Source organism: Eurosta solidaginis, unplaced genomic scaffold (genome assembly GCF_040869045.1).
Source record: "Eurosta solidaginis isolate ZX-2024a unplaced genomic scaffold, ASM4086904v1 ctg00001140.1, whole genome shotgun sequence".
Classification (NCBI taxonomy): domain Eukaryota; kingdom Metazoa; phylum Arthropoda; class Insecta; order Diptera; family Tephritidae; genus Eurosta; species Eurosta solidaginis.
Window position 1 is genome coordinate 354,953 of NW_027136962.1, and position 27,536 is coordinate 382,488.

General features: G+C 33.0%; 5 non-coding genes across 5 annotated transcripts; all 5 read right to left on the bottom strand.

Moving 5' to 3' along the window:
- Positions 1-5,091: 5,091 nt before the first annotated feature.
- Positions 5,092-5,210, bottom strand: LOC137235896 (5S ribosomal RNA). The gene has a single exon (XR_010948098.1). It is a non-coding gene; the product is annotated as a 5S ribosomal RNA (ribosomal RNA).
- A 5,404-nt stretch (positions 5,211-10,614) lies between these two features.
- On the bottom strand, positions 10,615-10,733 carry LOC137235897 (5S ribosomal RNA). The gene has a single exon (XR_010948099.1). It is a non-coding gene; the product is annotated as a 5S ribosomal RNA (ribosomal RNA).
- A 5,406-nt stretch (positions 10,734-16,139) lies between these two features.
- On the bottom strand, positions 16,140-16,258 carry LOC137235899 (5S ribosomal RNA). The gene has a single exon (XR_010948101.1). It is a non-coding gene; the product is annotated as a 5S ribosomal RNA (ribosomal RNA).
- A 5,406-nt stretch (positions 16,259-21,664) lies between these two features.
- Positions 21,665-21,783, bottom strand: LOC137235900 (5S ribosomal RNA). Its single transcript, XR_010948102.1, has one exon. It is a non-coding gene; the product is annotated as a 5S ribosomal RNA (ribosomal RNA).
- A 5,406-nt stretch (positions 21,784-27,189) lies between these two features.
- Positions 27,190-27,308, bottom strand: LOC137235901 (5S ribosomal RNA). The gene has a single exon (XR_010948103.1). It is a non-coding gene; the product is annotated as a 5S ribosomal RNA (ribosomal RNA).
- Between the last annotated feature and the right edge of the window lie 228 nt (positions 27,309-27,536).

The following is a 27,536-nucleotide window of genomic DNA, read 5'->3' on the forward strand; positions in this document are numbered from 1 at the left end:
CGAACATTCATACATACTACATATGCATGTACATCTTAATAACATATCTTTCTGTTATGTATTGTATTAGAGAAATTTTGAAATCTTTGTTAAAAAATATTGTGGTCCTGAAAAGGACCGTTTGTTTGAATGTATATTTATTTTGTGTTAATATGTCCGTAAAAATGAATTTAACCGCCGAAACCATACAATGTACGACCCTGCCTCTTCAATGCATATACAACATCCATAGCCGTAACTGTTTTCCTTTTAGCATGTTCAGTATAAGTGACTGCATCACGGATAACATTTTCCAAAAATACTTTTAAAACACCACGAGTTTCTTCATATATTAAACCAGATATACGTTTTACGCCACCACGACGTGCTAAACGTCGAATAGCTGGCTTTGTGATACCTTGGATGTTATCACGTAAAACTTTGCGATGACGTTTGGCGCCACCTTTACCTAATCCTTTTCCACCTTTGCCACGACCAGTCATTTTTTCTATTTAGCACTTTTTTTAGCTTTCACAAGAACACTTCACTTGATCACTTCACTTCACAACTAATAGCTTGGTTACCGAACGTAGCTGCTATTTATACAAAAATCCACAACATTGAGTGAGCTACCATTATGTGGCATAAATATTTCTATCTCATTTTAACTCGCACAATATTGCAACCCTAAAAAAATGGACAAATGAAACGTTTTTGTGTATTTTATTATATGTATTTCCACATTTATAAAAATTAGGTTTATTAAGTGAAGTGTTCAGTGATCAGTGTTTATTTTGAATTGTGAAAAATAAAAGTGAGAAATGGCTCGTACAAAGCAAACAGCCCGTAAATCGACTGGTGGTAAAGCGCCACGTAAACAATTGGCCACTAAAGCTGCTCGCAAAAGTGCGCCGGCAACTGGTGGAGTGAAGAAGCCACATCGTTATCGCCCAGGTACAGTCGCTTTGCGTGAAATTCGTCGTTATCAGAAGAGTACCGAACTGTTGATTCGTAAATTGCCATTCCAACGTTTGGTGCGTGAAATTGCTCAAGATTTTAAAACTGATTTACGTTTCCAGAGTTCAGCTGTTATGGCATTACAAGAAGCAAGTGAAGCATATTTAGTTGGTTTGTTCGAAGATACAAATTTGTGTGCCATTCATGCAAAACGTGTCACAATTATGCCAAAAGATATTCAATTGGCTAGACGTATACGTGGTGAACGTGCTTAATTCCATATTTTAATAAATATTATAAACGGTCCTTTTCAGGACCACAAATTTTTTTAAACAAAAAAGATCAAAAATAACTGAAGCAACTGTTAATGAAAATTCGTATTTTGATAGTAGCAGCTGTAGTTTTACCCTTAATATGGTGTGTATACCTACTCACGAGTATATACACATTTATTTGCTAAACACATACATTAGTATGTATGCACGGTTGTGTGTTTGTACCTTTGGTACGTATGAATACACGCCACAACTTTTTGCGCCTTTGTCGAGATGCTCATACAAACATACATATGTACATATATACATACAATATGTAGTAGCTTGCATGCTGTACTTTTTTAATGTTGCTCAGTTTTTTTTCTTCTGGAAAATGATGTAAGTCAACTTTTTTATGAATATTTTCAAACACTATTTTATTAATTGAAGTAGTTGTTAACGCAGATTTCGTTAAAAAAATAAATTTTCCAAAAGTGTACTTACGACCTTTTAAATTTTTCTTTCAAAAAGTGTTTTAATAGGTTTTAAAATAGATAAATACATATATATGACAATATAATTAATCTCTTTGTATATATATTTTGTCGTCCTGAAAAGGACGGTTTTAAATTTGGCGTCTAAGAATATATGTAAATCGGCGATTACATCACTTATGCTTTCTTTTCGGTCTTCTTTGGTAAAAGTACAGCTTGAATATTTGGTAAAACACCACCTTGAGCTATGGTAACTCCAGACAATAGTTTATTCAATTCTTCATCGTTACGAATAGCCAATTGTAAATGACGTGGAATAATTCTAGTTTTTTTATTATCACGTGCAGCATTACCAGCCAATTCAAGAACTTCAGCTGCCAAATATTCCATAACAGCAGCTAAATATACTGGAGCACCGGCACCAACACGTTCAGCATAATTGCCTTTACGTAACAAACGATGAATACGACCGACAGGGAATTGAAGACCAGCACGGTTTGAACGTGACTTTGCCTTTCCCTTTACTTTACCACCTTTACCACGGCCAGACATTGTTGTTATATATTTCACTTAATACACTTTTTCACAAATACACACACTAGCTGAATAGCTTGGGCACTTTATTTCCTAAACGCAATTTGTGCTGCGCTTATATACTTTTTCGTTTGTACATTGAGCAACCCCAATCGCATGTTTTCAAATTAATGCCGGCAATATATAGCGAATCGTTACGAACAGGTTGAATGGTTTGTCGGAAAAAATACACTTAAAGGTGCGCATTTTGACACTTAGAAAATTATTAAAAAGTGTGAGTGATAGTGAAGTGATTTTGTGAAAATTAAATATGCCTCCTAAAACTAGTGGTAAAGCAGCTAAGAAGGCCGGTAAGGCTCAGAAGAATATTACTAAAAACGACAAGAAGAAGAAGCGTAAGAGGAAGGAAAGTTATGCCATCTACATTTATAAAGTGTTGAAACAAGTACATCCTGATACTGGTATATCGTCGAAAGCAATGAGTATCATGAACAGTTTTGTTAATGACATTTTTGAACGTATTGCTGCTGAAGCATCACGTTTAGCTCATTACAATAAACGTTCAACAATTACTAGTCGCGAAATTCAAACTGCCGTACGCCTATTGTTGCCTGGTGAATTGGCTAAGCATGCCGTGAGTGAGGGTACTAAGGCTGTTACCAAATACACAAGCTCCAAGTAATTTGTGCGACTGAGGAAAAAATGTTAACAAAAAGGCCCTTTTCAGGGCCACAAAATATAAATTAACAAAGAGATATGAATTTTTCTAAGTCGATGAAAATTTTTAATTTTGTTTTGCAATTGAAACATCAAAAAATGTTAACAAAAAGGCGCTTTTCAGGGCCACAAAATATAAATTAACAAAGAGATATGAATTTTTCTAAGTCGATGAAAATTTTTAATTTTGTTTTGCAATTGAAACATCAATTTTAAAATTGGTCAGCATGGTAGGGCTGACTTACAGTGTCAGACACTAGAGCGGTTAATTATTATAGCGAAGCAACGCTGTAGTCAGACGTATTGCGTACATTTTTGATCTTTTTGTTTGTATATTTTGTAGCCCTGAAAAGGGCTTATTGATAATTCAACATTTAATGAATGTTGTGTCCTTGTAAATTATCACAAAAAAACGCAGCATATTTATTTTTTAGCTGATGCCTTTTTTGCAGCTGGCTTTTTAGTCGCAGCCTTTTTTGGTTTGGTAGCAGTTGCTTTTGCTTTTGTTGCCTTTGACTTAGCGGTGGCAGATTTCGACTTGGTTGGCTTGGCTTTAACGGCGCCAGTCTTTTTTGCGTCTTTAGCCTTAGATTTCTCACTTTTCTTTTTTTCGGCGGTTTTCTTAGTGGCAACAGCTTTTTTCACTTTTTTCTCACCACTTGCCTTTTTAACACCACTCGACGATTTTTTCTTTAATGTTGCACTATCTTTTTTGGCTTTTGATTTATCAACCGATTTTGACTTACCATCACCTGATTTAGTGGCTGCAGCTGATAATTTAAATGAACCAGATGCCCCCTTTCCTTTGGTTTGAATCAATTTTCCACTAGTAACAGCCGATTTCAAATAGCGCTTAATAAATGGTGCCAATTTTTGGGCGTCACATTTATATGTTGCACTAATATATTTCTTAATTGCCAAAAGTGATGAGCCACCACGTTCCTTCAAATTCTTAATCGATGCATCTACCATTTGTTGAGTTGGTGGATGAGTGGGAGCAACCGATGGTTTTTTGGGTTTAGTTGCTTTTTTAGCAGCAACTTTCTTCTCAGCAACAGCAGCAGAAGCAGCTACTGGTGAGCTAACATTTGCAACAGCGATTGTGTCAGACATTTTCACTTAATTATTTTATTTAAACTTTTATTAACACTTGAAAATATTTATCAATTTAAGCACACAAAGCACAAACTCACTATTTATACTTTTTTATACAAGCGCATAGAATGCGATACTCTGTTTAAAATTTTAGAAGCGCAGCGAAAAGATGGATGACAAATGTTTTCATTTCAGTGCTACGTACCATTTACATTTGATAAACTTTTCATCTTAATAAATTAATTAAAATTCACATATTAAAGTTATTGCAAATATTCATGTAAAAATAGATAACTGAAATGTGTTAGTTTGATATACGAATTCATTTAAATTGATGAATTTCATATTTTCGGAGTGTCAGGCATTTTAATCAAAAGTTTGCACTGATAAAATCGAATTTTTTCTCAATTAAGTGAAATTTCTTAAAATATATTTGTACTAATCAAAATTTTAATTCGGATATATAAAATATGTTAAATTAGAAATCAAAAAACTTATCTTCGTTGAGTTTTAACAACATTATTTTATTTTAAAAAATTTTTTAAATATTTCTATTGCAACACTAGAGTAACCCTATATGGCTTCACTTAAAGGCATCTAAAGTTTGGAATTTTAGTCTGAATTGATTATTGATATTGGACGTCTACAACTTATATGTATAATTAAATGAAATTTCATGACATTCAAAAAAAAAATAAAAAAAATTCTCATTGAATGCTTATTAATTATCAATATGATTATAATATACATATCTGAACATAATCGGACATCAGCGTCCATTTTAAGTACTATAATAGGTGGATGAGTATGAATTTGTACTATGCAGATTCATTTTGTATTTATATGATGAATGCTTATAAGCTTTAAATCAATAATTGATATGGTAAAAAATTATAACTAATATTATTATGCACGTAAATGTATGCGCGCGTATGAAATTTTTCCATTGAATCTATAGAAATATTAAATTGTATTCCAAGTATTTATTCAATTAAATGCAATTTAATAAAAAAAATATTTATGTACATATATATACATAAAATAAAAGAAAAAGTTGGATATGCCAACAACACGCGGTGTTCCCAAGCGGTCCCCCATCTAAGTACTAACCGCGCCCGACGCTGCTTAATTTCGGTGATCGGACGAGAACCGATGTATTCAGCGTGGTATGGTCGTTGGCAAAATTTGTTTGCCTAAATTGGTATAAGTATGGCTATTTTAATGTGTATACTCGCAGCTGTGAATTTGTCCTTTTTTTTTAAATGATATAAGTCGATTTAAGTAAATTTTGTTATATACTTTATAGTTTAGTGTATTCAGATACTCTTGCTACTAAAATCAGATTAAGTTTATTTTTTTACAAAAATGAACTTATGCCATTTTTGAAAATAAGCCTGCTATTATAGACATATTTATATCGCTTGGCATGTGTCGGGGTATATTCATTTGCATGAGTTTTCATTATGCATACATACGTATGCTACTTAGTTTAAACGAACATTCATACATACTACATATGCATGTACATCTTAATAACATATCTTTCTGTTATGTATTGTATTAGAGAAATTTTGAAATCTTTGTTAAAAAATATTGTGGTCCTGAAAAGGACCGTTTGTTTGAATGTATATTTATTTTGTGTTAATATGTCCGTAAAAATGAATTTAACCGCCGAAACCATACAATGTACGACCCTGCCTCTTCAATGCATATACAACATCCATAGCCGTAACTGTTTTCCTTTTAGCATGTTCAGTATAAGTGACTGCATCACGGATAACATTTTCCAAAAATACTTTTAAAACACCACGAGTTTCTTCATATATTAAACCAGATATACGTTTTACGCCACCACGACGTGCTAAACGTCGAATAGCTGGCTTTGTGATACCTTGGATGTTATCACGTAAAACTTTGCGATGACGTTTGGCGCCACCTTTACCTAATCCTTTTCCACCTTTGCCACGACCAGTCATTTTTTCTATTTAGCACTTTTTTTAGCTTTCACAAGAACACTTCACTTGATCACTTCACTTCACAACTAATAGCTTGGTTACCGAACGTAGCTGCTATTTATACAAAAATCCACAACATTGAGTGAGCTACCATTATGTGGCATAAATATTTCTATCTCATTTTAACTCGCACAATATTGCAACCCTAAAAAAATGGACAAATGAAACGTTTTTGTGTATTTTATTATATGTATTTCCACATTTATAAAAATTAGGTTTATTAAGTGAAGTGTTCAGTGATCAGTGTTTATTTTGAATTGTGAAAAATAAAAGTGAGAAATGGCTCGTACAAAGCAAACAGCCCGTAAATCGACTGGTGGTAAAGCGCCACGTAAACAATTGGCCACTAAAGCTGCTCGCAAAAGTGCGCCGGCAACTGGTGGAGTGAAGAAGCCACATCGTTATCGCCCAGGTACAGTCGCTTTGCGTGAAATTCGTCGTTATCAGAAGAGTACCGAACTGTTGATTCGTAAATTGCCATTCCAACGTTTGGTGCGTGAAATTGCTCAAGATTTTAAAACTGATTTACGTTTCCAGAGTTCAGCTGTTATGGCATTACAAGAAGCAAGTGAAGCATATTTAGTTGGTTTGTTCGAAGATACAAATTTGTGTGCCATTCATGCAAAACGTGTCACAATTATGCCAAAAGATATTCAATTGGCTAGACGTATACGTGGTGAACGTGCTTAATTCCATATTTTAATAAATATTATAAACGGTCCTTTTCAGGACCACAAATTTTTTTAAACAAAAAAGATCAAAAATAACTGAAGCAACTGTTAATGAAAATTCGTATTTTGATAGTAGCAGCTGTAGTTTTACCCTTAATATGGTGTGTATACCTACTCACGAGTATATACACATTTATTTGCTAAACACATACATTAGTATGTATGCACGGTTGTGTGTTTGTACCTTTGGTACGTATGAATACACGCCACAACTTTTTGCGCCTTTGTCGAGATGCTCATACAAACATACATATGTACATATATACATACAATATGTAGTAGCTTGCATGCTGTACTTTTTTAATGTTGCTCAGTTTTTTTTCTTCTGGAAAATGATGTAAGTCAACTTTTTTATGAATATTTTCAAACACTATTTTATTAATTGAAGTAGTTGTTAACGCAGATTTCGTTAAAAAAATAAATTTTCCAAAAGTGTACTTACGACCTTTTAAATTTTTCTTTCAAAAAGTGTTTTAATAGGTTTTAAAATAGATAAATACATATATATGACAATATAATTAATCTCTTTGTATATATATTTTGTCGTCCTGAAAAGGACGGTTTTAAATTTGGCGTCTAAGAATATATGTAAATCGGCGATTACATCACTTATGCTTTCTTTTCGGTCTTCTTTGGTAAAAGTACAGCTTGAATATTTGGTAAAACACCACCTTGAGCTATGGTAACTCCAGACAATAGTTTATTCAATTCTTCATCGTTACGAATAGCCAATTGTAAATGACGTGGAATAATTCTAGTTTTTTTATTATCACGTGCAGCATTACCAGCCAATTCAAGAACTTCAGCTGCCAAATATTCCATAACAGCAGCTAAATATACTGGAGCACCGGCACCAACACGTTCAGCATAATTGCCTTTACGTAACAAACGATGAATACGACCGACAGGGAATTGAAGACCAGCACGGTTTGAACGTGACTTTGCCTTTCCCTTTACTTTACCACCTTTACCACGGCCAGACATTGTTGTTATATATTTCACTTAATACACTTTTTCACAAATACACACACTAGCTGAATAGCTTGGGCACTTTATTTCCTAAACGCAATTTGTGCTGCGCTTATATACTTTTTCGTTTGTACATTGAGCAACCCCAATCGCATGTTTTCAAATTAATGCCGGCAATATTTAGCGAATCGTTACGAACAGGTTGAATGGTTTGTCGGAAAAAATACACTTAAAGGTGCGCATTTTGACACTTAGAAAATTATTAAAAAGTGTGAGTGATAGTGAAGTGATTTTGTGAAAATTAAATATGCCTCCTAAAACTAGTGGTAAAGCAGCTAAGAAGGCCGGTAAGGCTCAGAAGAATATTACTAAAAACGACAAGAAGAAGAAGCGTAAGAGGAAGGAAAGTTATGCCATCTACATTTATAAAGTGTTGAAACAAGTACATCCTGATACTGGTATATCGTCGAAAGCAATGAGTATCATGAACAGTTTTGTTAATGACATTTTTGAACGTATTGCTGCTGAAGCATCACGTTTAGCTCATTACAATAAACGTTCAACAATTACTAGTCGCGAAATTCAAACTGCCGTACGCCTATTGTTGCCTGGTGAATTGGCTAAGCATGCCGTGAGTGAGGGTACTAAGGCTGTTACCAAATACACAAGCTCCAAGTAATTTGTGCGACTGAGGAAAAAATGTTAACAAAAAGGCCCTTTTCAGGGCCACAAAATATAAATTAACAAAGAGATATGAATTTTTCTAAGTCGATGAAAATTTTTAATTTTGTTTTGCAATTGAAACATCAAAAAATGTTAACAAAAAGGCGCTTTTCAGGGCCACAAAATATAAATTAACAAAGAGATATGAATTTTTCTAAGTCGATGAAAATTTTTAATTTTGTTTTGCAATTGAAACATCAATTTTAAAATTGGTCAGCATGGTAGGGCTGACTTACAGTGTCAGACACTAGAGCGGTTAATTATTATGGCGAAGCAACGCTGTAGTCAGACGTATTGCGTACATTTTTGATCTTTTTGTTTGTATATTTTGTAGCCCTGAAAAGGGCTTATTGATAATTCAACATTTAATGAATGTTGTGTCCTTGTAAATTATCACAAAAAAACGCAGCATATTTATTTTTTAGCTGATGCCTTTTTTGCAGCTGGCTTTTTAGTCGCAGCCTTTTTTGGTTTGGTAGCAGTTGCTTTTGCTTTTGTTGCCTTTGACTTAGCGGTGGCAGATTTCGACTTGGTTGGCTTGGCTTTAACGGCGCCAGTCTTTTTTGCGTCTTTAGCCTTAGATTTCTCACTTTTCTTTTTTTCGGCGGTTTTCTTAGTGGCAACAGCTTTTTTCACTTTTTTCTCACCACTTGCCTTTTTAACACCACTCGACGATTTTTTCTTTAATGTTGCACTATCTTTTTTGGCTTTTGATTTATCAACCGATTTTGACTTACCATCACCTGATTTAGTGGCTGCAGCTGATAATTTAAATGAACCAGATGCCCCCTTTCCTTTGGTTTGAATCAATTTTCCACTAGTAACAGCCGATTTCAAATAGCGCTTAATAAATGGTGCCAATTTTTGGGCGTCACATTTATATGTTGCACTAATATATTTCTTAATTGCCAAAAGTGATGAGCCACCACGTTCCTTCAAATTCTTAATCGATGCATCTACCATTTGTTGAGTTGGTGGATGAGTGGGAGCAACCGATGGTTTTTTGGGTTTAGTTGCTTTTTTAGCAGCAACTTTCTTCTCAGCAACAGCAGCAGAAGCAGCTACTGGTGAGCTAACATTTGCAACAGCGATTGTGTCAGACATTTTCACTTAATTATTTTATTTAAACTTTTATTAACACTTGAAAATATTTATCAATTTAAGCACACAAAGCACAAACTCACTATTTATACTTTTTTATACAAGCGCATAGAATGCGATACTCTGTTTAAAATTTTAGAAGCGCAGCGGAAAGGTGGATGACAAATGTTTTCATTTCAGTGCTACGTACCATTTACATTTGATAAACTTTTCATCTTAATAAATTAATTAAAATTCACATATTAAAGTTATTGCAAATATTCATGTAAAAATAGATAACTGAAATGTGTTAGTTTGATATACGAATTCATTTAAATTGATGAATTTCATATTTTCGGAGTGTCAGGCATTTTAATCAAAAGTTTGCACTGATAAAATCGAATTTTTTCTCAATTAAGTGAAATTTCTTAAAATATATTTGTACTAATCAAAATTTTAATTCGGATATATAAAATATGTTAAATTAGAAATCAAAAAACTTATCTTCGTTGAGTTTTAACAACATTATTTTATTTTAAAAAATTTTTTAAATATTTCTATTGCAACACTAGAGTAACCCTATATGGCTTCACTTAAAGGCATCTAAAGTTTGGAATTTTAGTCTGAATTGATTATTGATATTGGACGTCTACAACTTATATGTATAATTAAATGAAATTTCATGACATTCAAAAAAAAATAAAAAAAATTCTCATTGAATGCTTATTAATTATCAATATGATTATAATATACATATCTGAACATAATCGGACATCAGCGTCCATTTTAAGTACTATAATAGGTGGATGAGTATGAATTTGTACTATGCAGATTCATTTTGTATTTATATGATGAATGCTTATAAGCTTTAAATCAATAATTGATATGGTAAAAAATTATAACTAATATTATTATGCACGTAAATGTATGCGCGCGTATGAAATTTTTCCATTGAATCTATAGAAATATTAAATTGTATTCCAAGTATTTATTCAATTAAATGCAATTTAATAAAAAAAATATTTATGTACATATATATACATAAAATAAAAGAAAAAGTTGGATATGCCAACAACACGCGGTGTTCCCAAGCGGTCCCCCATCTAAGTACTAACCGCGCCCGACGCTGCTTAATTTCGGTGATCGGACGAGAACCGATGTATTCAGCGTGGTATGGTCGTTGGCAAAATTTGTTTGCCTAAATTGGTATAAGTATGGCTATTTTAATGTGTATACTCGCAGCTGTGAATTTGTCCTTTTTTTTTTTAAATGATATAAGTCGATTTAAGTAAATTTTGTTATATACTTTATAGTTTAGTGTATTCAGATACTCTTGCTACTAAAATCAGATTAAGTTTATTTTTTTACAAAAATGAACTTATGCCATTTTTGAAAATAAGCCTGCTATTATAGACATATTTATATCGCTTGGCATGTGTCGGGGTATATTCATTTGCATGAGTTTTCATTATGCATACATACGTATGCTACTTAGTTTAAACGAACATTCATACATACTACATATGCATGTACATCTTAATAACATATCTTTCTGTTATGTATTGTATTAGAGAAATTTTGAAATCTTTGTTAAAAAATATTGTGGTCCTGAAAAGGACCGTTTGTTTGAATGTATATTTATTTTGTGTTAATATGTCCGTAAAAATGAATTTAACCGCCGAAACCATACAATGTACGACCCTGCCTCTTCAATGCATATACAACATCCATAGCCGTAACTGTTTTCCTTTTAGCATGTTCAGTATAAGTGACTGCATCACGGATAACATTTTCCAAAAATACTTTTAAAACACCACGAGTTTCTTCATATATTAAACCAGATATACGTTTTACGCCACCACGACGTGCTAAACGTCGAATAGCTGGCTTTGTGATACCTTGGATGTTATCACGTAAAACTTTGCGATGACGTTTGGCGCCACCTTTACCTAATCCTTTTCCACCTTTGCCACGACCAGTCATTTTTTCTATTTAGCACTTTTTTTAGCTTTCACAAGAACACTTCACTTGATCACTTCACTTCACAACTAATAGCTTGGTTACCGAACGTAGCTGCTATTTATACAAAAATCCACAACATTGAGTGAGCTACCATTATGTGGCATAAATATTTCTATCTCATTTTAACTCGCACAATATTGCAACCCTAAAAAAATGGACAAATGAAACGTTTTTGTGTATTTTATTATATGTATTTCCACATTTATAAAAATTAGGTTTATTAAGTGAAGTGTTCAGTGATCAGTGTTTATTTTGAATTGTGAAAAATAAAAGTGAGAAATGGCTCGTACAAAGCAAACAGCCCGTAAATCGACTGGTGGTAAAGCGCCACGTAAACAATTGGCCACTAAAGCTGCTCGCAAAAGTGCGCCGGCAACTGGTGGAGTGAAGAAGCCACATCGTTATCGCCCAGGTACAGTCGCTTTGCGTGAAATTCGTCGTTATCAGAAGAGTACCGAACTGTTGATTCGTAAATTGCCATTCCAACGTTTGGTGCGTGAAATTGCTCAAGATTTTAAAACTGATTTACGTTTCCAGAGTTCAGCTGTTATGGCATTACAAGAAGCAAGTGAAGCATATTTAGTTGGTTTGTTCGAAGATACAAATTTGTGTGCCATTCATGCAAAACGTGTCACAATTATGCCAAAAGATATTCAATTGGCTAGACGTATACGTGGTGAACGTGCTTAATTCCATATTTTAATAAATATTATAAACGGTCCTTTTCAGGACCACAAATTTTTTTAAACAAAAAAGATCAAAAATAACTGAAGCAACTGTTAATGAAAATTCGTATTTTGATAGTAGCAGCTGTAGTTTTACCCTTAATATGGTGTGTATACCTACTCACGAGTATATACACATTTATTTGCTAAACACATACATTAGTATGTATGCACGGTTGTGTGTTTGTACCTTTGGTACGTATGAATACACGCCACAACTTTTTGCGCCTTTGTCGAGATGCTCATACAAACATACATATGTACATATATACATACAATATGTAGTAGCTTGCATGCTGTACTTTTTTAATGTTGCTCAGTTTTTTTTCTTCTGGAAAATGATGTAAGTCAACTTTTTTATGAATATTTTCAAACACTATTTTATTAATTGAAGTAGTTGTTAACGCAGATTTCGTTAAAAAAATAAATTTTCCAAAAGTGTACTTACGACCTTTTAAATTTTTCTTTCAAAAAGTGTTTTAATAGGTTTTAAAATAGATAAATACATATATATGACAATATAATTAATCTCTTTGTATATATATTTTGTCGTCCTGAAAAGGACGGTTTTAAATTTGGCGTCTAAGAATATATGTAAATCGGCGATTACATCACTTATGCTTTCTTTTCGGTCTTCTTTGGTAAAAGTACAGCTTGAATATTTGGTAAAACACCACCTTGAGCTATGGTAACTCCAGACAATAGTTTATTCAATTCTTCATCGTTACGAATAGCCAATTGTAAATGACGTGGAATAATTCTAGTTTTTTTATTATCACGTGCAGCATTACCAGCCAATTCAAGAACTTCAGCTGCCAAATATTCCATAACAGCAGCTAAATATACTGGAGCACCGGCACCAACACGTTCAGCATAATTGCCTTTACGTAACAAACGATGAATACGACCGACAGGGAATTGAAGACCAGCACGGTTTGAACGTGACTTTGCCTTTCCCTTTACTTTACCACCTTTACCACGGCCAGACATTGTTGTTATATATTTCACTTAATACACTTTTTCACAAATACACACACTAGCTGAATAGCTTGGGCACTTTATTTCCTAAACGCAATTTGTGCTGCGCTTATATACTTTTTCGTTTGTACATTAAGCAACCCCAATCGCATGTTTTCAAATTAATGCCGGCAATATTTAGCGAATCGTTACGAACAGGTTGAATGGTTTGTCGGAAAAAATACACTTAAAGGTGCGCATTTTGACACTTAGAAAATTATTAAAAAGTGTGAGTGATAGTGAAGTGATTTTGTGAAAATTAAATATGCCTCCTAAAACTAGTGGTAAAGCAGCTAAGAAGGCCGGTAAGGCTCAGAAGAATATTACTAAAAACGACAAGAAGAAGAAGCGTAAGAGGAAGGAAAGTTATGCCATCTACATTTATAAAGTGTTGAAACAAGTACATCCTGATACTGGTATATCGTCGAAAGCAATGAGTATCATGAACAGTTTTGTTAATGACATTTTTGAACGTATTGCTGCTGAAGCATCACGTTTAGCTCATTACAATAAACGTTCAACAATTACTAGTCGCGAAATTCAAACTGCCGTACGCCTATTGTTGCCTGGTGAATTGGCTAAGCATGCCGTGAGTGAGGGTACTAAGGCTGTTACCAAATACACAAGCTCCAAGTAATTTGTGCGACTGAGGAAAAAATGTTAACAAAAAGGCCCTTTTCAGGGCCACAAAATATAAATTAACAAAGAGATATGAATTTTTCTAAGTCGATGAAAATTTTTAATTTTGTTTTGCAATTGAAACATCAAAAAATGTTAACAAAAAGGCGCTTTTCAGGGCCACAAAATATAAATTAACAAAGAGATATGAATTTTTCTAAGTCGATGAAAATTTTTAATTTTGTTTTGCAATTGAAACATCAATTTTAAAATTGGTCAGCATGGTAGGGCTGACTTACAGTGTCAGACACTAGAGCGGTTAATTATTATGGCGAAGCAACGCTGTAGTCAGACGTATTGCGTACATTTTTGATCTTTTTGTTTGTATATTTTGTAGCCCTGAAAAGGGCTTATTGATAATTCAACATTTAATGAATGTTGTGTCCTTGTAAATTATCACAAAAAAACGCAGCATATTTATTTTTTAGCTGATGCCTTTTTTGCAGCTGGCTTTTTAGTCGCAGCCTTTTTTGGTTTGGTAGCAGTTGCTTTTGCTTTTGTTGCCTTTGACTTAGCGGTGGCAGATTTCGACTTGGTTGGCTTGGCTTTAACGGCGCCAGTCTTTTTTGCGTCTTTAGCCTTAGATTTCTCACTTTTCTTTTTTTCGGCGGTTTTCTTAGTGGCAACAGCTTTTTTCACTTTTTTCTCACCACTTGCCTTTTTAACACCACTCGACGATTTTTTCTTTAATGTTGCACTATCTTTTTTGGCTTTTGATTTATCAACCGATTTTGACTTACCATCACCTGATTTAGTGGCTGCAGCTGATAATTTAAATGAACCAGATGCCCCCTTTCCTTTGGTTTGAATCAATTTTCCACTAGTAACAGCCGATTTCAAATAGCGCTTAATAAATGGTGCCAATTTTTGGGCGTCACATTTATATGTTGCACTAATATATTTCTTAATTGCCAAAAGTGATGAGCCACCACGTTCCTTCAAATTCTTAATCGATGCATCTACCATTTGTTGAGTTGGTGGATGAGTGGGAGCAACCGATGGTTTTTTGGGTTTAGTTGCTTTTTTAGCAGCAACTTTCTTCTCAGCAACAGCAGCAGAAGCAGCTACTGGTGAGCTAACATTTGCAACAGCGATTGTGTCAGACATTTTCACTTAATTATTTTATTTAAACTTTTATTAACACTTGAAAATATTTATCAATTTAAGCACACAAAGCACAAACTCACTATTTATACTTTTTTATACAAGCGCATAGAATGCGATACTCTGTTTAAAATTTTAGAAGCGCAGCGAAAAGATGGATGACAAATGTTTTCATTTCAGTGCTACGTACCATTTACATTTGATAAACTTTTCATCTTAATAAATTAATTAAAATTCACATATTAAAGTTATTGCAAATATTCATGTAAAAATAGATAACTGAAATGTGTTAGTTTGATATACGAATTCATTTAAATTGATGAATTTCATATTTTCGGAGTGTCAGGCATTTTAATCAAAAGTTTGCACTGATAAAATCGAATTTTTTCTCAATTAAGTGAAATTTCTTAAAATATATTTGTACTAATCAAAATTTTAATTCGGATATATAAAATATGTTAAATTAGAAATCAAAAAACTTATCTTCGTTGAGTTTTAACAACATTATTTTATTTTAAAAAATTTTTTAAATATTTCTATTGCAACACTAGAGTAACCCTATATGGCTTCACTTAAAGGCATCTAAAGTTTGGAATTTTAGTCTGAATTGATTATTGATATTGGACGTCTACAACTTATATGTATAATTAAATGAAATTTCATGACATTCAAAAAAAAATAAAAAAAATTCTCATTGAATGCTTATTAATTATCAATATGATTATAATATACATATCTGAACATAATCGGACATCAGCGTCCATTTTAAGTACTATAATAGGTGGATGAGTATGAATTTGTACTATGCAGATTCATTTTGTATTTATATGATGAATGCTTATAAGCTTTAAATCAATAATTGATATGGTAAAAAATTATAACTAATATTATTATGCACGTAAATGTATGCGCGCGTATGAAATTTTTCCATTGAATCTATAGAAATATTAAATTGTATTCCAAGTATTTATTCAATTAAATGCAATTTAATAAAAAAAATATTTATGTACATATATATACATAAAATAAAAGAAAAAGTTGGATATGCCAACAACACGCGGTGTTCCCAAGCGGTCCCCCATCTAAGTACTAACCGCGCCCGACGCTGCTTAATTTCGGTGATCGGACGAGAACCGATGTATTCAGCGTGGTATGGTCGTTGGCAAAATTTGTTTGCCTAAATTGGTATAAGTATGGCTATTTTAATGTGTATACTCGCAGCTGTGAATTTGTCCTTTTTTTTTTTAAATGATATAAGTCGATTTAAGTAAATTTTGTTATATACTTTATAGTTTAGTGTATTCAGATACTCTTGCTACTAAAATCAGATTAAGTTTATTTTTTTACAAAAATGAACTTATGCCATTTTTGAAAATAAGCCTGCTATTATAGACATATTTATATCGCTTGGCATGTGTCGGGGTATATTCATTTGCATGAGTTTTCATTATGCATACATACGTATGCTACTTAGTTTAAACGAACATTCATACATACTACATATGCATGTACATCTTAATAACATATCTTTCTGTTATGTATTGTATTAGAGAAATTTTGAAATCTTTGTTAAAAAATATTGTGGTCCTGAAAAGGACCGTTTGTTTGAATGTATATTTATTTTGTGTTAATATGTCCGTAAAAATGAATTTAACCGCCGAAACCATACAATGTACGACCCTGCCTCTTCAATGCATATACAACATCCATAGCCGTAACTGTTTTCCTTTTAGCATGTTCAGTATAAGTGACTGCATCACGGATAACATTTTCCAAAAATACTTTTAAAACACCACGAGTTTCTTCATATATTAAACCAGATATACGTTTTACGCCACCACGACGTGCTAAACGTCGAATAGCTGGCTTTGTGATACCTTGGATGTTATCACGTAAAACTTTGCGATGACGTTTGGCGCCACCTTTACCTAATCCTTTTCCACCTTTGCCACGACCAGTCATTTTTTCTATTTAGCACTTTTTTTAGCTTTCACAAGAACACTTCACTTGATCACTTCACTTCACAACTAATAGCTTGGTTACCGAACGTAGCTGCTATTTATACAAAAATCCACAACATTGAGTGAGCTACCATTATGTGGCATAAATATTTCTATCTCATTTTAACTCGCACAATATTGCAACCCTAAAAAAATGGACAAATGAAACGTTTTTGTGTATTTTATTATATGTATTTCCACATTTATAAAAATTAGGTTTATTAAGTGAAGTGTTCAGTGATCAGTGTTTATTTTGAATTGTGAAAAATAAAAGTGAGAAATGGCTCGTACAAAGCAAACAGCCCGTAAATCGACTGGTGGTAAAGCGCCACGTAAACAATTGGCCACTAAAGCTGCTCGCAAAAGTGCGCCGGCAACTGGTGGAGTGAAGAAGCCACATCGTTATCGCCCAGGTACAGTCGCTTTGCGTGAAATTCGTCGTTATCAGAAGAGTACCGAACTGTTGATTCGTAAATTGCCATTCCAACGTTTGGTGCGTGAAATTGCTCAAGATTTTAAAACTGATTTACGTTTCCAGAGTTCAGCTGTTATGGCATTACAAGAAGCAAGTGAAGCATATTTAGTTGGTTTGTTCGAAGATACAAATTTGTGTGCCATTCATGCAAAACGTGTCACAATTATGCCAAAAGATATTCAATTGGCTAGACGTATACGTGGTGAACGTGCTTAATTCCATATTTTAATAAATATTATAAACGGTCCTTTTCAGGACCACAAATTTTTTTAAACAAAAAAGATCAAAAATAACTGAAGCAACTGTTAATGAAAATTCGTATTTTGATAGTAGCAGCTGTAGTTTTACCCTTAATATGGTGTGTATACCTACTCACGAGTATATACACATTTATTTGCTAAACACATACATTAGTATGTATGCACGGTTGTGTGTTTGTACCTTTGGTACGTATGAATACACGCCACAACTTTTTGCGCCTTTGTCGAGATGCTCATACAAACATACATATGTACATATATACATACAATATGTAGTAGCTTGCATGCTGTACTTTTTTAATGTTGCTCAGTTTTTTTTCTTCTGGAAAATGATGTAAGTCAACTTTTTTATGAATATTTTCAAACACTATTTTATTAATTGAAGTAGTTGTTAACGCAGATTTCGTTAAAAAAATAAATTTTCCAAAAGTGTACTTACGACCTTTTAAATTTTTCTTTCAAAAAGTGTTTTAATAGGTTTTAAAATAGATAAATACATATATATGACAATATAATTAATCTCTTTGTATATATATTTTGTCGTCCTGAAAAGGACGGTTTTAAATTTGGCGTCTAAGAATATATGTAAATCGGCGATTACATCACTTATGCTTTCTTTTCGGTCTTCTTTGGTAAAAGTACAGCTTGAATATTTGGTAAAACACCACCTTGAGCTATGGTAACTCCAGACAATAGTTTATTCAATTCTTCATCGTTACGAATAGCCAATTGTAAATGACGTGGAATAATTCTAGTTTTTTTATTATCACGTGCAGCATTACCAGCCAATTCAAGAACTTCAGCTGCCAAATATTCCATAACAGCAGCTAAATATACTGGAGCACCGGCACCAACACGTTCAGCATAATTGCCTTTACGTAACAAACGATGAATACGACCGACAGGGAATTGAAGACCAGCACGGTTTGAACGTGACTTTGCCTTTCCCTTTACTTTACCACCTTTACCACGGCCAGACATTGTTGTTATATATTTCACTTAATACACTTTTTCACAAATACACACACTAGCTGAATAGCTTGGGCACTTTATTTCCTAAACGCAATTTGTGCTGCGCTTATATACTTTTTCGTTTGTACATTGAGCAACCCCAATCGCATGTTTTCAAATTAATGCCGGCAATATTTAGCGAATCGTTACGAACAGGTTGAATGGTTTGTCGGAAAAAATACACTTAAAGGTGCGCATTTTGACACTTAGAAAATTATTAAAAAGTGTGAGTGATAGTGAAGTGATTTTGTGAAAATTAAATATGCCTCCTAAAACTAGTGGTAAAGCAGCTAAGAAGGCCGGTAAGGCTCAGAAGAATATTACTAAAAACGACAAGAAGAAGAAGCGTAAGAGGAAGGAAAGTTATGCCATCTACATTTATAAAGTGTTGAAACAAGTACATCCTGATACTGGTATATCGTCGAAAGCAATGAGTATCATGAACAGTTTTGTTAATGACATTTTTGAACGTATTGCTGCTGAAGCATCACGTTTAGCTCATTACAATAAACGTTCAACAATTACTAGTCGCGAAATTCAAACTGCCGTACGCCTATTGTTGCCTGGTGAATTGGCTAAGCATGCCGTGAGTGAGGGTACTAAGGCTGTTACCAAATACACAAGCTCCAAGTAATTTGTGCGACTGAGGAAAAAATGTTAACAAAAAGGCCCTTTTCAGGGCCACAAAATATAAATTAACAAAGAGATATGAATTTTTCTAAGTCGATGAAAATTTTTAATTTTGTTTTGCAATTGAAACATCAAAAAATGTTAACAAAAAGGCGCTTTTCAGGGCCACAAAATATAAATTAACAAAGAGATATGAATTTTTCTAAGTCGATGAAAATTTTTAATTTTGTTTTGCAATTGAAACATCAATTTTAAAATTGGTCAGCATGGTAGGGCTGACTTACAGTGTCAGACACTAGAGCGGTTAATTATTATGGCGAAGCAACGCTGTAGTCAGACGTATTGCGTACATTTTTGATCTTTTTGTTTGTATATTTTGTAGCCCTGAAAAGGGCTTATTGATAATTCAACATTTAATGAATGTTGTGTCCTTGTAAATTATCACAAAAAAACGCAGCATATTTATTTTTTAGCTGATGCCTTTTTTGCAGCTGGCTTTTTAGTCGCAGCCTTTTTTGGTTTGGTAGCAGTTGCTTTTGCTTTTGTTGCCTTTGACTTAGCGGTGGCAGATTTCGACTTGGTTGGCTTGGCTTTAACGGCGCCAGTCTTTTTTGCGTCTTTAGCCTTAGATTTCTCACTTTTCTTTTTTTCGGCGGTTTTCTTAGTGGCAACAGCTTTTTTCACTTTTTTCTCACCACTTGCCTTTTTAACACCACTCGACGATTTTTTCTTTAATGTTGCACTATCTTTTTTGGCTTTTGATTTATCAACCGATTTTGACTTACCATCACCTGATTTAGTGGCTGCAGCTGATAATTTAAATGAACCAGATGCCCCCTTTCCTTTGGTTTGAATCAATTTTCCACTAGTAACAGCCGATTTCAAATAGCGCTTAATAAATGGTGCCAATTTTTGGGCGTCACATTTATATGTTGCACTAATATATTTCTTAATTGCCAAAAGTGATGAGCCACCACGTTCCTTCAAATTCTTAATCGATGCATCTACCATTTGTTGAGTTGGTGGATGAGTGGGAGCAACCGATGGTTTTTTGGGTTTAGTTGCTTTTTTAGCAGCAACTTTCTTCTCAGCAACAGCAGCAGAAGCAGCTACTGGTGAGCTAACATTTGCAACAGCGATTGTGTCAGACATTTTCACTTAATTATTTTATTTAAACTTTTATTAACACTTGAAAATATTTATCAATTTAAGCACACAAAGCACAAACTCACTATTTATACTTTTTTATACAAGCGCATAGAATGCGATACTCTGTTTAAAATTTTAGAAGCGCAGCGAAAAGATGGATGACAAATGTTTTCATTTCAGTGCTACGTACCATTTACATTTGATAAACTTTTCATCTTAATAAATTAATTAAAATTCACATATTAAAGTTATTGCAAATATTCATGTAAAAATAGATAACTGAAATGTGTTAGTTTGATATACGAATTCATTTAAATTGATGAATTTCATATTTTCGGAGTGTCAGGCATTTTAATCAAAAGTTTGCACTGATAAAATCGAATTTTTTCTCAATTAAGTGAAATTTCTTAAAATATATTTGTACTAATCAAAATTTTAATTCGGATATATAAAATATGTTAAATTAGAAATCAAAAAACTTATCTTCGTTGAGTTTTAACAACATTATTTTATTTTAAAAAATTTTTTAAATATTTCTATTGCAACACTAGAGTAACCCTATATGGCTTCACTTAAAGGCATCTAAAGTTTGGAATTTTAGTCTGAATTGATTATTGATATTGGACGTCTACAACTTATATGTATAATTAAATGAAATTTCATGACATTCAAAAAAAAATAAAAAAAATTCTCATTGAATGCTTATTAATTATCAATATGATTATAATATACATATCTGAACATAATCGGACATCAGCGTCCATTTTAAGTACTATAATAGGTGGATGAGTATGAATTTGTACTATGCAGATTCATTTTGTATTTATATGATGAATGCTTATAAGCTTTAAATCAATAATTGATATGGTAAAAAATTATAACTAATATTATTATGCACGTAAATGTATGCGCGCGTATGAAATTTTTCCATTGAATCTATAGAAATATTAAATTGTATTCCAAGTATTTATTCAATTAAATGCAATTTAATAAAAAAAATATTTATGTACATATATATACATAAAATAAAAGAAAAAGTTGGATATGCCAACAACACGCGGTGTTCCCAAGCGGTCCCCCATCTAAGTACTAACCGCGCCCGACGCTGCTTAATTTCGGTGATCGGACGAGAACCGATGTATTCAGCGTGGTATGGTCGTTGGCAAAATTTGTTTGCCTAAATTGGTATAAGTATGGCTATTTTAATGTGTATACTCGCAGCTGTGAATTTGTCCTTTTTTTTTTTAAATGATATAAGTCGATTTAAGTAAATTTTGTTATATACTTTATAGTTTAGTGTATTCAGATACTCTTGCTACTAAAATCAGATTAAGTTTATTTTTTTACAAAAATGAACTTATGCCATTTTTGAAAATAAGCCTGCTATTATAGACATATTTATATCGCTTGGCATGTGTCGGGGTATATTCATTTGCATGAGTTTTCATTATGCATACATACGTATGCTACTTAGTTTAAACGAACATTCATACATACTACATATGCATGTACATCTTAATAACATATCTTTCTGTTATGTATTGTATTAGAGAAATTTTGAAATCTTTGTTAAAAAATATTGTGGTCCTGAAAAGGACCGTTTGTTTGAATGTATATTTATTTTGTGTTAATATGTCCGTAAAAATGAATTTAACCGCCGAAACCATACAATGTACGACCCTGCCTCTTCAATGCATATACAACATCCATAGCCGTAACTGTTTTCCTTTTAGCATGTTCAGTATAAGTGACTGCATCACGGATAACATTTTCCAAAAATACTTTTAAAACACCACGAGTTTCTTCATATATTAAACCAGATATACGTTTTACGCCACCACGACGTGCTAAACGTCGAATAGCTGGCTTTGTGATACCTTGGATGTTATCACGTAAAACTTTGCGATGACGTTTGGCGCCACCTTTACCTAATCCTTTTCCACCTTTGCCACGACCAGTCATTTTTTCTATTTAGCACTTTTTTTAGCTTTCACAAGAACACTTCACTTGATCACTTCACTTCACAACTAATAGCTTGGTTACCGAACGTAGCTGCTATTTATACAAAAATCCACAACATTGAGTGAGCTACCATTATGTGGCATAAATATTTCTATCTCATTTTAACTCGCACAATATTGCAACCCTAAAAAAATGGACAAATGAAACGTTTTTGTGTATTTTATTATATGTATTTCCACATTTATAAAAATTAGGTTTATTAAGTGAAGTGTTCAGTGATCAGTGTTTATTTTGAATTGTGAAAAATAAAAGTGAGAAATGGCTCGTACAAAGCAAACAGCCCGTAAATCGACTGGTGGTAAAGCGCCACGTAAACAATTGGCCACTAAAGCTGCTCGCAAAAGTGCGCCGGCAACTGGTGGAGTGAAGAAGCCACATCGTTATCGCCCAGGTACAGTCGCTTTGCGTGAAATTCGTCGTTATCAGAAGAGTACCGAACTGTTGATTCGTAAATTGCCATTCCAACGTTTGGTGCGTGAAATTGCTCAAGATTTTAAAACTGATTTACGTTTCCAGAGTTCAGCTGTTATGGCATTACAAGAAGCAAGTGAAGCATATTTAGTTGGTTTGTTCGAAGATACAAATTTGTGTGCCATTCATGCAAAACGTGTCACAATTATGCCAAAAGATATTCAATTGGCTAGACGTATACGTGGTGAACGTGCTTAATTCCATATTTTAATAAATATTATAAACGGTCCTTTTCAGGACCACAAATTTTTTTAAACAAAAAAGATCAAAAATAACTGAAGCAACTGTTAATGAAAATTCGTATTTTGATAGTAGCAGCTGTAGTTTTACCCTTAATATGGTGTGTATACCTACTCACGAGTATATACACATTTATTTGCTAAACACATACATTAGTATGTATGCACGGTTGTGTGTTTGTACCTTTGGTACGTATGAATACACGCCACAACTTTTTGCGCCTTTGTCGAGATGCTCATACAAACATACATATGTACATATATACATACAATATGTAGTAGCTTGCATGCTGTACTTTTTTAATGTTGCTCAGTTTTTTTTCTTCTGGAAAATGATGTAAGTCAACTTTTTTATGAATATTTTCAAACACTATTTTATTAATTGAAGTAGTTGTTAACGCAGATTTCGTTAAAAAAATAAATTTTCCAAAAGTGTACTTACGACCTTTTAAATTTTTCTTTCAAAAAGTGTTTTAATAGGTTTTAAAATAGATAAATACATATATATGACAATATAATTAATCTCTTTGTATATATATTTTGTCGTCCTGAAAAGGACGGTTTTAAATTTGGCGTCTAAGAATATATGTAAATCGGCGATTACATCACTTATGCTTTCTTTTCGGTCTTCTTTGGTAAAAGTACAGCTTGAATATTTGGTAAAACACCACCTTGAGCTATGGTAACTCCAGACAATAGTTTATTCAATTCTTCATCGTTACGAATAGCCAATTGTAAATGACGTGGAATAATTCTAGTTTTTTTATTATCACGTGCAGCATTACCAGCCAATTCAAGAACTTCAGCTGCCAAATATTCCATAACAGCAGCTAAATATACTGGAGCACCGGCACCAACACGTTCAGCATAATTGCCTTTACGTAACAAACGATGAATACGACCGACAGGGAATTGAAGACCAGCACGGTTTGAACGTGACTTTGCCTTTCCCTTTACTTTACCACCTTTACCACGGCCAGACATTGTTGTTATATATTTCACTTAATACACTTTTTCACAAATACACACACTAGCTGAATAGCTTGGGCACTTTATTTCCTAAACGCAATTTGTGCTGCGCTTATATACTTTTTCGTTTGTACATTGAGCAACCCCAATCGCATGTTTTCAAATTAATGCCGGCAATATTTAGCGAATCGTTACGAACAGGTTGAATGGTTTGTCGGAAAAAATACACTTAAAGGTGCGCATTTTGACACTTAGAAAATTATTAAAAAGTGTGAGTGATAGTGAAGTGATTTTGTGAAAATTAAATATGCCTCCTAAAACTAGTGGTAAAGCAGCTAAGAAGGCCGGTAAGGCTCAGAAGAATATTACTAAAAACGACAAGAAGAAGAAGCGTAAGAGGAAGGAAAGTTATGCCATCTACATTTATAAAGTGTTGAAACAAGTACATCCTGATACTGGTATATCGTCGAAAGCAATGAGTATCATGAACAGTTTTGTTAATGACATTTTTGAACGTATTGCTGCTGAAGCATCACGTTTAGCTCATTACAATAAACGTTCAACAATTACTAGTCGCGAAATTCAAACTGCCGTACGCCTATTGTTGCCTGGTGAATTGGCTAAGCATGCCGTGAGTGAGGGTACTAAGGCTGTTACCAAATACACAAGCTCCAAGTAATTTGTGCGACTGAGGAAAAAATGTTAACAAAAAGGCCCTTTTCAGGGCCACAAAATATAAATTAACAAAGAGATATGAATTTTTCTAAGTCGATGAAAATTTTTAATTTTGTTTTGCAATTGAAACATCAAAAAATGTTAACAAAAAGGCGCTTTTCAGGGCCACAAAATATAAATTAACAAAGAGATATGAATTTTTCTAAGTCGATGAAAATTTTTAATTTTGTTTTGCAATTGAAACATCAATTTTAAAATTGGTCAGCATGGTAGGGCTGACTTACAGTGTCAGACACTAGAGCGGTTAATTATTATGGCGAAGCAACGCTGTAGTCAGACGTATTGCGTACATTTTTGATCTTTTTGTTTGTATATTTTGTAGCCCTGAAAAGGGCTTATTGATAATTCAACATTTAATGAATGTTGTGTCCTTGTAAATTATCACAAAAAAACGCAGCATATTTATTTTTTAGCTGATGCCTTTTTTGCAGCTGGCTTTTTAGTCGCAGCCTTTTTTGGTTTGGTAGCAGTTGCTTTTGCTTTTGTTGCCTTTGACTTAGCGGTGGCAGATTTCGACTTGGTTGGCTTGGCTTTAACGGCGCCAGTCTTTTTTGCGTCTTTAGCCTTAGATTTCTCACTTTTCTTTTTTTCGGCGGTTTTCTTAGTGGCAACAGCTTTTTTCACTTTTTTCTCACCACTTGCCTTTTTAACACCACTCGACGATTTTTTCTTTAATGTTGCACTATCTTTTTTGGCTTTTGATTTATCAACCGATTTTGACTTACCATCACCTGATTTAGTGGCTGCAGCTGATAATTTAAATGAACCAGATGCCCCCTTTCCTTTGGTTTGAATCAATTTTCCACTAGTAACAGCCGATTTCAAATAGCGCTTAATAAATGGTGCCAATTTTTGGGCGTCACATTTATATGTTGCACTAATATATTTCTTAATTGCCAAAAGTGATGAGCCACCACGTTCCTTCAAATTCTTAATCGATGCATCTACCATTTGTTGAGTTGGTGGATGAGTGGGAGCAACCGATGGTTTTTTGGGTTTAGTTGCTTTTTTAGCAGCAACTTTCTTCTCAGCAACAGCAGCAGAAGCAGCTACTGGTGAGCTAACATTTGCAACAGCGATTGTGTCAGACATTTTCACTTAATTATTTTATTTAAACTTTTATTAACACTTGAAAATATTTATCAATTTAAGCACACAAAGCACAAACTCACTATTTATACTTTTTTATACAAGCGCATAGAATGCGATACTCTGTTTAAAATTTTAGAAGCGCAGCGAAAAGATGGATGACAAATGTTTTCATTTCAGTGCTACGTACCATTTACATTTGATAAACTTTTCATCTTAATAAATTAATTAAAATTCACATATTAAAGTTATTGCAAATATTCATGTAAAAATAGATAACTGAAATGTGTTAGTTTGATATACGAATTCATTTAAATTGATGAATTTCATATTTTCGGAGTGTCAGGCATTTTAATCAAAAGTTTGCACTGATAAAATCGAATTTTTTCTCAATTAAGTGAAATTTCTTAAAATATATTTGTACTAATCAAAATTTTAATTCGGATATATAAAATATGTTAAATTAGAAATCAAAAAACTTATCTTCGTTGAGTTTTAACAACATTATTTTATTTTAAAAAATTTTTTAAATATTTCTATTGCAACACTAGAGTAACCCTATATGGCTTCACTTAAAGGCATCTAAAGTTTGGAATTTTAGTCTGAATTGATTATTGATATTGGACGTCTACAACTTATATGTATAATTAAATGAAATTTCATGACATTCAAAAAAAAATAAAAAAAATTCTCATTGAATGCTTATTAATTATCAATATGATTATAATATACATATCTGAACATAATCGGACATCAGCGTCCATTTTAAGTACTATAATAGGTGGATGAGTATGAATTTGTACTATGCAGATTCATTTTGTATTTATATGATGAATGCTTATAAGCTTTAAATCAATAATTGATATGGTAAAAAATTATAACTAATATTATTATGCACGTAAATGTATGCGCGCGTATGAAATTTTTCCATTGAATCTATAGAAATATTAAATTGTATTCCAAGTATTTATTCAATTAAATGCAATTTAATAAAAAAAATATTTATGTACATATATATACATAAAATAAAAGAAAAAGTTGGATATGCCAACAACACGCGGTGTTCCCAAGCGGTCCCCCATCTAAGTACTAACCGCGCCCGACGCTGCTTAATTTCGGTGATCGGACGAGAACCGATGTATTCAGCGTGGTATGGTCGTTGGCAAAATTTGTTTGCCTAAATTGGTATAAGTATGGCTATTTTAATGTGTATACTCGCAGCTGTGAATTTGTCCTTTTTTTTTTTAAATGATATAAGTCGATTTAAGTAAATTTTGTTATATACTTTATAGTTTAGTGTATTCAGATACTCTTGCTACTAAAATCAGATTAAGTTTATTTTTTTACAAAAATGAACTTATGCCATTTTTGAAAATAAGCCTGCTATTATAG